This window comes from Hyla sarda, chromosome 1 (genome assembly GCF_029499605.1).
Source record: "Hyla sarda isolate aHylSar1 chromosome 1, aHylSar1.hap1, whole genome shotgun sequence".
Classification (NCBI taxonomy): Eukaryota; Metazoa; Chordata; class Amphibia; order Anura; family Hylidae; genus Hyla; species Hyla sarda.
The window spans coordinates 155,783,424-155,792,104 of NC_079189.1; positions in this window are offsets into that span (position 1 = coordinate 155,783,424).

The window sequence follows — 8,681 nt, forward strand, 5'->3', positions numbered from 1 at the left end:
CCCTGCAAAATATTTATTATGTTTTCGTGTTTCTTCAAGCTAATATGCATGTTCTTGTTATACCCTGTAATTTCCATCTCCCTCCTCCACTCTGAGGCACACAAGTTTTTTGGCAGAATATACTGAATGATTTTATTTATTTTTTGCTGGTTTGCTGCCCTCTCGTCCGTTTAAATTACATACATGTTATACAACTTTAAGCTTTTTTCGGTTGCCCGTCAGTTCCCCCCTCCGATAATAAAGTGACTGACCCCACCCCATATTACTTCGAATTATTGTAATCATAGCCACGAGCTTTGGATAATTGATTGTTGTACATCCAAAGCCCCGGCAGTCAGTCACCTCTATTCAAGATGTATAATTGCCATTTTGTCATGTCACACGTACACATTTTGCTCACAACTTTTATCCGAAGATTTACACGAACACTCACACAGGTTCTGACACTTTCTTTACGAGTCACAAGCACCGCATATATAAGCCGGTGCCTGACTCCTCCTGAGTAGCGTGATCAAGCAGTTTCACTGCGAAACAATTCATTGCACTTCTGCTGCTCCCCTCCCTTCCCTCCAACCTGCTTTGACTGTATAGCACTTCATATTTACAAATAAACCCGGATTTGAAAAAACCTTCATGCTGTGTCCTGTGGTGAGTGCAACGATATTTTTTCTATTACTTGTATGCAAAGTAAAATTAGTCACACAAAAAATAAGCTCTCATATGGGTCTTTGGATTATAGTATAAAAGAGTTATGATTTATAGAAGGCGAGGAGGAAAAAATTTAAATGCTAAAATAAAATTGCCCTGGTCTTTGGCCAGACTTGTACCCCGGTCCCTAAGAGGTGGTGATTGGGCCCAAGCGATTTTCAAAAGGGAAGCCTTTAGGATTTTACAACTTGATTCACAGCATCCAAAAGGCCTTAAAGGGGTTATCCAGGGAAAAACTTTTTTATATATATCAACTGGCTCCAGAAAGTTAAACAAATTTGTAAATTACTTCTATTAAAAAATCTTAATCCTTTCAGTACTTATGAGCTGTTGAAGTTGAGTTGTTCTTTTCTGTCTAAGTGCTCTCTGATGACACGTGTCTCGGGAACGGTCCAGTTTAGAAGCAAATCCCCATAGCAAACCTCTTCTTCTCTGTGCAGTTCCAGAGACAAGCAGAGATGTCAGCAGAGAGCACTGTTGCCAGACAGAAAACAACAGCTCAACTTCAGCAGCTGATAATTATTGAAAGGATTAAGATTTTTTAATTGAAGTAATTTACAAATCTGTTTAACTTTCTGGAACCAGTTGATATATATAAAAAAGTTTTTCCTGGAATACCCCTTTAATTATCATACTTATCATATTTATACTGAATATCCCATTGGTCAGATATATTGTTGAGACTATCTGATGGGATAAAGTGAGGGTGGGACTAGCACTCTTCTGTGCTCACTCCTATCCTGCCTATCAGACTCCAGTCTGAAAACAGAGAGGAGGGGATTACAGAGCAGCTTGCAGTGGCTCTTTATCCAATCACTGCAAGCTGCTCTGTAACCCCTTCCTCTCTGTTTCCAGTCTGGAGTCTGGACTGCTTCAGCTGGGACAAAGATGATGCCGCAGCCGGACAGGATTATGTTCTAGATGGAATGAGAGGGGTATTTTTTTTTTTTTTATGAAATATAGTAGAAAGATTAATGTTTTGCCAAGATGTACAACATATAAAAAGCTTCTGATTCTAACAGTGCCTGATTAACAACCAATGGTTTGGTTTCGCTGTACTTTCCTAATGTGTCATACAAGTCATGTATGGTCCTATTTTTTATTTATATATATATATATATATATATATATATATATATATTTTATTTTTTTTTTTTTTGTTAAACATTTTCAAACAAAACAAAATATAGCATCATAAACAATAAGCGTCAAGGGTAAGGTAAGGGAATATTCCAGTAGTGTACAATACATTCAATCTGTCGAACATGAAGGTTCCTGAGCTGTCCATACAAAAAGACAAACAACAAAAAGAAGCATCCCCTCCCCCCAGCGACATACTAAACTACGTTCCCCCCCCCCCAGCCCCCCCCCACACACACACACACACAAGTGAACGGAGCACACCCCTCGAAACGAGGGCCATGCACTGCACCATATCCCCTCCTCCGATTCTCAGGGGATTCTCTATAGTGAGAGAATGTAAGGGCAAGATTGATGAATCGGCTCAATTATCAGGTAAACAAAGTGCTCCTAGAGAATCTCGAAGAGCCTCCCTAATATACCACGTGGTGAACCTAAATGGGCGAACAATTTCTGCAATCCCCTGAGAGTCGAAGTGAGTCACAATGAAGGATTTCCACTTCTGAAAAAAACTTTTAGTGCCAGAGTCACGGTGACGTTCTGGATCCAACCTGTCCACCCCTGGAAAGATCTTAAGTTGAGAGACCAACATCAGTAGATCTGGAGTGACTGAGTCCAACCATTTGGTGAAAAGGCAGCGCAGTGCCACTAAAAGAACAACATGAATAAAACGTGGCATCTTCCTCCTCTCCCCCTCATCCCCCTCGGGCGCGTGCAATTGATGAAGTAAAAAGGTCTGTGGTGTGAAAGGTAGAGTCACCTGCCAATATTCCCAGATATAGGTCTGTATCAGTCGCCAATATTCTGCCATGACCGAGCACTCCCAAACCCCATGATAAAGATTGGTAAGTGGAGACCTGCACTTAGGACAGCTAGTAATCCTGTCGGGGAAGGAGGGGGAAGGCAGAATGTTAAAGCCATACAAGGCCACATGGGCCATCTTAAAATAAGTTTCCCTCCACCTTTCATTTATAACATTTCTACGTACCACCTCCCAACCAGCCAGGATGGTGTCTGTGATGTCAGCGTCCCCTGTCCACCGCTCCCATGTACGGAAAATCCGTTTATTGATGTCCTCCCAGGGTTTTCACCTATCATCTCATTCAGTGTGTGTGTTGGTGATTCCCACGTGAGGTCCCTCAGTCGGGAAGAACAAAAGGTGCAGACCTGATTGGCATACAGGATGTGAGGTTGAGGGAGCCCAAAGGACTGTATAATCTCCCAAGGGGCGAACCATTTACGGGTATCCCCATGTATGAGGTCCCCCACTGTTATGATACCCTTAGAGGCCCATAGGGACAACCAAGGGGCGGACCTGCCCTGCGGGAACTCTGGATGGTCAATCAAGGGAATTCTCTTGGAGAGAAGAAATGGGACGCCAAAAACCTTCCGGATCTCCTTCCATGCCACAATCGTTTCATAGAGAAGCATTAAACTCTTGATTTCTGCCGGCAGCTTAGCGTAAGCAGTATGCAGCAGCGCCCGTAGAGACCAAGGAGCAGCCAAGGCCATCTCATCTCTCATATTAGAAAAGAAGGAAGATCCATGGAGCCAATCCCTTACATGCCAGAACAGGCAAGCTAAATTGTATCCCCAACAATCGGGAAGTTGAGTCCCCCCTCTGCTTTGCATAACATAAGCTTCTGCAAAGCTATGCAAGGACATTTGCCTTGCCATAAAAAGTATTGAAAAGCTTGGTTAAGTCATCTAACCAGGGCTGCCATCAGGAATTTTGGGGCCCCTCACACAGCTCAATGCCTGCCCCCCCCCCCCCCCGTGGCCTGCCCCCAATGTTATTTTATTGTCTAATTATATATTTCTAATTAGATTAGAGCAGAGTGCTGTGTTGTATAACGCTGTGTTATTAAAGGGGTTGTCTGATAAAAAAAATAACTTAGGGGGATAAGCTATAGATCATGGGAGTCCGAGCATTGGGCCCCCCGGCTATCTCCTGCACGGGGTCCCGACAGTCGGCTGGAAGGGGGCATGCCGTACCCCGCATGGATCTCCGGCCGACACACCCCTCCATATTCTCAATGGAGATACATGGAGAGGGTGTACCGGCTGCGGCTTCCTGTGGGGTACAGATGTCAATTTCCAGCAAACTGCCGGGACCCCACAAGGGGGTGGGGGTCCCAGCACTTACATACTTATACTGCCCCACACTGTTCCCTGAATATAATCCTGCCACACAGTGTACCCACTAAATTTATTCCTGCCACACACAGTACCCTGAATATAATACTGCTATACACTGTACCCACTAAATATAATCCTGCCACACACTGTACCCTGAATATAATACTGCTATACACTGTAACCACTAAATATGATCCTGCCACACACTGTAACTTGAATATAATGCTGCCCCACACTGTATCCACTGAATATAATCCTGCCACACACTGTATCCCTGAATATAATACTGCCCACACTGTATCCACTGAATATAATCCTGCCACACACTGTACCCTGAATATAATACTGCTACACACTGTATCCCTGAATATAATACTGCCCCACACTGTATCCACTGAATATAATCCTGCCACACACTGTACCCTGAATATAATACTGCCACACACTGTACCCTCTGAATATAATACTGCCACACACTGTACCCTGAATATAATACTACTTCACACTGTACCCTCTGAATATAATACTGCCACAGTGTACCCTAAATATAATACTGCCACACGCTGTACCCTAAATATAATACTGCCACACACTGTACCCTAAATATAATACTGCCACACACTGTACCCTGAATATAATACTACTACACACTGTACCCTAAATATAATACTGCCACACACTGTACCCACTGAATATAATACTGCCCCACACTGTAACCCACTGAATATAATACTACTTCACACTGTAACCACTGAATTTAATACTGCCCCACACTGTACCCACTGAATATAATACTGCTACACACTGTACCCACTGAATATAATACTGCCACACATGCATACACATACACCTCTTATCCTCTGTGTCCTCATCACCCCTCATCACCCCCATAACCCCCCGCCAAACCTCTCCTCATCACTACTATAACCCCCCTCTCCTCATCCATCCCTACTATAACCAGGGGGGTTATGGGGGGTGATAAGGAGAGGTGCGGGGGGCACCTCTCCTCATCACCCCCATAACCCCCCCTGTACCTCTCATCACCCTCATAACACCCCCCTGCACCTCTTATCACCCCTATAACACCCCCAGCACCTCTTATCACCCCCATAACACCCCTTCTGCACCTCGTATCACCCCCATAACACTCCTCCTGCACCTCTTATCACCCCTATAACCCCCCTCCTGCACCTCTTATAACCCCTATAACACCCCCCTGCACCTCTTATCACCCCATAACGCCCCTTCTGCACCTCTTATCACCCCCATAACACCCCCCTGCACCTCTTATAACCCCTATAACACCCCCCTGCACCTCCTTATCACCCCCATAACACCCCCCCTGCACCTCATATCACCCCCATAACACTCCTCCTGCACCTCTTATCACCCCCATAACACCCCTCCTGCACCTCTTATCACTCCCATAACCCCCCTCCTGCACCTCTTTATCACCCCCATAACACCCCCCCTGCACCTCGTATCACCCCCATAACACTCCTCCTGCACCTCTTATCACCCCCATAACACCCCTCCTGCACCTCTTATCACCCCCATAACACCCCCTTCTGCACCTCTTATCACCCCCATAACACCCCTGCACCTCTTATCACCCCCATAACACCCCCTTCTGCACCCTTATCACCCCCATAACACCCCTGCACCTCTTATCACCCCCATAACACCCCCTTCTGCACCCCTTATCACCCCCATAACACCCCTGCACCTCTTATCACCTCCATAACACCCCCTTCTGCACCCCTTATCACCCCCATAACACCCCCTTGCACCTCTTATCACCCCCATAACACCCCCTGCACCTCTTATCACCCCCATAACACCCCCTGCACCTCTTATCACCCCCATAACACCCCCTTCTGCACCCCTTATCACCCCCATAACACCCCCTTGCACCTCTTATCACCCCCATAACACCCCCTTGCACCTCTTATCACCCCCATAACACCCCCTGCACCTCTTATCACCCCCATAACACCCCCTTCACCTCTTATCACCCCCATAACACCCCCTGCACCTCTTATCACCCCCATAACACCCCCCCTGCACCTCTTATCACCCCCATAAAAAACCCCTGCACCTCTTATCACCCCCATAACACCCCCTTCTGCACCCCTTATCACCCCCATAACACCCCTGCACCTCTTATCACCCCCATAACACCCCCTTCTGCACCCCTTATCACCCCCATAACACCCCCTTGCACCTCTTATCACCCCCATAACACCCCCTGCACCTCTTATCACCCCCATAACACCCCTCCTGCACCTCTTATCACCCCATAACACCCCCTTCTGCACCTCTTATCACCCCCATAACACCCCTGCACCTCTTATCACCCCCATAACACCCCCTTCTGCACCCCTTATCACCCCCATAACACCCCTGCACCTCTTATCACCCCCATAACACCCCCTTCTGCACCCCTTATCACCCCCATAACACCCCCTTGCACCTCTTATCACCCCCATAACACCCCCTGCACCTCTTATCACCCCCATAACACCCCCCTACACCTCTTATCACCCCTATAACACCCCCTTGCACCTCTTATCACTCCCATAACACCCCCTGCACCTCTTATCACCCCCATAACACCCCCTGCACCTCTTATCACCCCCATAACACCCCCTTGCACCTCTTATCACCCCCATAACACCCCCCTGCACCTCTTATCACCCCCATAACACCCCCCCCTGCACCTCTCATCAACCCCATAACACCCCCTGCACCTCTTATCACCCCCATAACACCCCCCTGCACCTCTTATCACCCCCATAACACCCCCTGCACCTCTTATCACCCCCATAACCACCCCCAGGCCCGTCACTACAGGACAGGCAAACCAAGCAATTGCTTGGGGCCCCGAGCTGGCTGGGGGCCCCCGAGCACAGCCAGTGCTTGCCCGTCCTGTAGCGATTAACAGTCCTGCTCTTGGAGTTTGTGCTCCGGGCCCCAGGCACCCATTCAAACAAGAGGGCCCCCGAATGTCTGACATTTTTTTTTAAATAGACTCATTTACAGCTTTGGAGTTCTTCTCACCTCACCACAATCACGCTCCCCCCCCACCCCCGCTGCACTTGGTATCTTCCCTCAGCCCGAACTCTTCTCTCAGCCTTCAGCCGTCTGAGGAGGGGAGGGGCGAGGAGAGAGCTGTGAGGAAAGGAGACCGCAGAGGCTGTACAACATGGGGCCTGACTACAGTAGGTGTCCCTGGATGTATATATATGTGTATAAGCATGTGTGTGTGGATATATATATGTACATATGTGTATGTCTATGTACTGTGCCTGTATGTGTGTTACTACTGTGGATGACTGTATGTAAAGTGCATGTGTGTATCCATACCAGTGTTTCCCAACCAGGGTGCCTCCAGTTGTTGCAAAACTACAACTCCCAGCATGCCCAGACAGCCAAAGGCATCCTCGTTGGGAAACACTGATCTATTCTATCTGTGTGTGCATGAAGCATGTATGTACAGTATGTAATGTGTACAGTGTGTGTGTGTATGATGCATGTACAATATGTAATGTGTACAGTGTGTGTGTGTGTATGATGCATGTACAGTATGTAATGTGTACAGTGTGTGTGAATGATGCATGTACAGTATGTAATGTTTACAGTATGTGTGTGTATAATGCATGTACAGTATGTAATGTGTACAGTGTGTGTGTATAATGCATGTACAGTATGTAATGTGTACAGTATGTGTGTGTATGATGCATGTACAGTATGTGTGTGTATGATGCATGTATAGTATGTAATGTGTACAGTATGTGTGTATGATGCATGTACAGTATGTAATGTGTACAGTATGTGTGTGTGTATGATGCATGTACAGTATGTAATGTGTACAGTATGTGTGTATGATGCATGTACAGTATGTAATGTGTACAGTATGTGTGTGTATGATGCATGTACAGTATGTAATGTGTACAGTGTGTGTATGATGCATGTGCATTATGTAATGTGTACAGTATGTGTGTGTATGATGCATGTACAGTATGTAATGTGTACAGTATGTGTGTATAATGCATGTAGAGTATGTAATGTGTACAGTATGTTGTGTGTATGATGCATGTACAGTATGTAATGTGTACAGTATGTTGTGTGTGTATGATGCATGTATAGTATGTAATGTGTACAGTGTGTGTGTGTGTATGATGCATGTACAGTATGTAATGTGTACAGTGTGTTGTGTGTATGATGCATGTACTGTATGTAATGTGTACAGTATGTTGTGTGTGTATGATGCATGTATAGTATGTAATGTGTACAGTGTGTGTGTGTGTGTGTGTGTATGAAGCATGTACAGTATGTAATGTGTACAGTATGTTGTGTGTGTATGATGCATGTATAGTATGTAATGTGTACAGTATGTGTGTATGATGCATGTACAGTATGTAATGTGTACAGTGTGTGTGTGTATGATGCATGTACAGTATGTAATGTGTACAGTGTGTGTGTGTATGAAGCATGTACGGTATGTAATGTGTACAGTATGTGTGTGTATGATGCATGTACAGTATGTAATATGTACAGTCTGTTTATGATGCATGTACAGTATGTAATATGTACAATGTGTTGTGTGTATGATGCATGTACAGTATGTAATGTGTACAGTATGTTGTGTGTGTATGATGCATGTATAGTATGTAATGTGTACAGTGTGTGTG